Here is a 4,334-nt window from a genome sequence, read left to right on the forward strand (position 1 = left end):
ATATATATATATATATATATATATATATATATATATATATATATACATACATACATATAGATATATGCATACATATATACACATATATATACACATATATATACACATATATATACATACATACATATATATGCATATATATACATACATATATACACACATATATATATACACATTATATAGATATATATACATATATATATATATATATACATACATATATATACATACATAGAAACGTACATACATACACACACACACACACACACACACACACACATATGTATATATATATATTGAGAGTGAAATAGGATGAGTGTGACGGCGAAAGAGAACTGATAAATGTAAAATTTTAAGCATAAACACATACTGTATGATAAGCGACAGTATAAATATGAAGATATCTATTCAGAAACACGCATTCCCATAAAATCACATGACTAATTTGATAATACAGACTTTGTGATGTATGAGGCATAGATAGAAGTATCAAATCGATTGATAATCGCAAGCTATTCCATCCCACGTGCACATATACACGCACACTACGGCGGGTAAACGCACATATAACTATCTGTATATCCATGTATCTATCTATCTGTCTGTCTGTCTGTCTGTGTATTTATCTATCTATATGTCTGTCTATCTATCTATCTATCTATCGTTCTATCTATGTATATGTCTATCTATCTATTTATCTATCTATCTATCTATCTATCTATATATCTATCAATCAATCAATCTGTCTTTCTATTTATTTGTTTATCTGTCTATCTGTTTATCTATTTGTTTATCTATCTATCTGTCTATATATTTCTCTATCTATATATCTCCAGTCTATCTATTTCCTGTCTATGTCTGTTCGTCTAACTATCTATTTCTTTATCTCTCTGTCTCTATCTGAGACTGTGCGCGTGTGTATATATATATATATATATTTAAATATATGACATAAATAATATGTAATTATATGCATATATCCATACATATATCTACATACCGACATCTATATGCATACATACGTGCATATATGGGTACAGGACATCACAAAAAGCGTTAAAAAGAATGAGAAACGAAAACATAAAGACGAAGACAGAAAACGAGACATGCAACATAAATAATATCTCCCTTCTTCAGTTGTCCCTGTTTCATCTACTTCGCATTTCGAAGGCAAGGACAATACGCAACTTCGTTGGAGCAGTCCTTCCCGCAAGCAAATTAATTAAAATTTGGAAATTTTTGCGGAGGGTGAAAGTGTAAACAAGATCAGGACAGTGAGAACAAGACAGTAAAAACAAGACAGAACAGTGAAAACAAACGGTAAGGGCTGTTAGGCCGAGACGATACAAAAAATATTTTGAACGTTAGTTAGAGAGTGAAAAAAAATTGCGTCTTCTCTATAGGAAGACAGGAAATAGAAAGAAAGAATTCCTTTCGTCACGTGTCAGCGACGATAGGGTCAAGGAGGAGGAGTGAGAGAGGGAACGGTGAAAGGAAGAGAAGAATCGTGGAAGGTTGGGAGAGAAAAACATAAAAAAATGAAGAACAAGACAGGGAGAGAGATATAGACAGGAAAGTGAGAGCAACAGTAGTAGAAAGCGCAGTAGAAAATATAAGATAAAACTTACTTGGAGGCAATGCGTGGCGTTTGATCATATAAAAACATAAATAATATATAATTATATGCATATATTCATACATATATGTACATACCGACATCTATATGTATACATACACGCATATATGGGTGCAGGACATCACAGAAAACGTTAAACACAACGAGAAACGAAAACATAAAGACGAAGACAGAAAACGACATGCAACATAAGGAAAATATTACCCTTGTTCAGTTGTCCCTGCTCCATCAACTCCGCATTTCGAAGGCAAGGACAATACGTGACACATGCTGTTCATACTGGAAAACTTCAAGTTCTGCGCTGGAAGCGCACAAAACTAAACGAAATGCAGACAGGATACACTAGCCCAGGAGGAATTGCAAACCTTGATTTAAAATAAGTGCCTGACCTGAGGTGTATGTTACTATTTTGAAAATAAAATGCAGTCGGGTAGCTCGATAGCTGACAGAAAAAGAAACAATGACGGTCCTTTGGAAAACATTTCGCCAGCCGCTTGGACAACTGCTCCCAAATATGGTCTCAACACAATTTTAACGGTGAAACTCGAACCAATACAACGAAACTACACAATGAAAAAGGTCTCAATGCAACGTATCAGCTAATGAGAAAGGTTGAAAAAGTTAAAACTCTTCTCCTTAGAAAGAAGGCGGGTAAGATATGCTGTGATATATATCTGGAAAATGCTGTAAGAACTTGTAACAAATATTGGCATTGCAAATTACACATACAACAGAACGGGGCGCAGCTACATATCTCACATCACCATCAAAATACAGGAAGAAATACTGCGACTGTATGGTTTTCAAGGTCCCACAGCTCTTCAATGTACCACCAAAATGCCTGAGAGACCTGCATGTTGTGAATGTACGTGTCTTCAAAACAAAAAAATGACCATCTCCTCTCAAGGATTCTACATAAGCCTACCTCCAGGCAGGAAACGCAGAGGAGAGCAATAGCATCAAACTCTATCTTTCACCAAATAACGCATATCAGAGGATTTTTCCAATAATGAAGATGTATCACAGTCCCTGGTAGTACCACAGCCTAACCAAAGCTTAAAGATAAAACACGTTAAAGAGTTAAAGTGTAAAAGAGTGTATATGTATGTGTATGTGTGTGCATGGTGTATGGTCTGTGCTTGTGCATGTTTGTGTACGTATTTGTATATATATATATATATATATATATATATATATATATATATATATATATATATATAGAGAGAGAGAGAGAGAGAGAGAGAGAGAGAGAGAAAGGGAGAGAGAGGGCAAATGGCTAAAGTCAATTGCGTGTGAAATTAGGGTATTTCCAGAAAACCACTCAAGCTGAATATTGGGTTATCTACACTGTTGGTATCCAAGCCAAATTTGGAATACTTATGGTGTAGAAAAATCCCATTTTTCGCGATAATTATGTTACAGAATTTTCTTTGTCTTCTTCTTTTCATTGTCTATGAGTATGAGTATGTGTGTGTATGTATGTATGTATGTATGTATGGATAGATAGATAGATAGATAGATAGATAGATAGATAGATAGATAGAGAGAGAGGGAGAGAGAGAGAGAGAGAGAGAGAGTGATAGATAGAAAGAGACATAGAGAGATAGAGAAATCGAGAGATTGAGAGAGCGAGAGCGAGAGATAGATAGATATTGGCCACATAGGGCTGCACACAGAGGCGGCAAAATACAAATAGAGCTTTTCTCTTTGGGTAGGAAAGAAGAAACAATGGTGTAGAATTTCGACCAAGAGGAATCAGGGAAAAAAAAACTAATAAAAGGGGGAAGCCGATCAGTAGGGATCGTGTATCACAGAAATGTCATACTGTAAAATGGGAAACAAATTAGTTTTATCCTTGGAAAGAAAAGCCCACAGAAAAGACCACCGTAACCTCAGTAATAATGTCATGCAAAAAAAAAACATTACAGTGACTCGCTTTTTTCCATTCTTTTTCTGGTTTATAGGACTATGCTCAAGGTGGCTCCGTCATTCACACGCGCCATCCTTGCTACATTCACCCATCGTTTTTGGAAATATTCACGAGACAAAACTTGCTCTCAACTCTTACCTTCCTCTTCAAGTGATACTTGAAGAAGTTGATGAGAGATTCACCAGAGTGGAAAGTGTTTGTCTAGACTTTTCAGACGCATCCACCATACACATTCTTTCGCCATAGCCACAAGTACGATGATATATATAGATAGGTAGCTACATAGATATCTTTGATTGAATAGGAAAATGTTGATGTGAATACTTTTTGTCTTCGTAGCTCTTCATAAGATCAAATAATATCTCTGAGAGATTTGTAGCTGAACTTGTAAACATTAAAGGCTTATTGTTAGAAGGGTGAACCGGAAAATAATGTAAAGGAAAAGACGCTTTAGTTTCTGACTCATCCATGTATTTACTTTTTAATAGGGGTTTAGAACAATGCAGAAGGTCGAGATTTCAATATGGATTCCTTATTTCGTTTCTTCATTCAGGATTTGTCATAGAGTGCAACACCACATTGTCCTTTACCGAACGTAATCGAGTTTATTCTGTTACATCTTCTCGTGCCGAGCCTATGGATTCTGGAATCCTACACCTTCTCTTAATTCCCTCAGAGATCAAATCATCGTTATGCATATGTTTGTGTCCTACCGAAAGTATAAGCCATATATATATATATATATATATATATATATATATATATATA

This window comes from Octopus bimaculoides, chromosome 6 (assembly GCF_001194135.2).
Source record: "Octopus bimaculoides isolate UCB-OBI-ISO-001 chromosome 6, ASM119413v2, whole genome shotgun sequence".
NCBI classification, from domain to species: domain Eukaryota; kingdom Metazoa; phylum Mollusca; class Cephalopoda; order Octopoda; family Octopodidae; genus Octopus; species Octopus bimaculoides.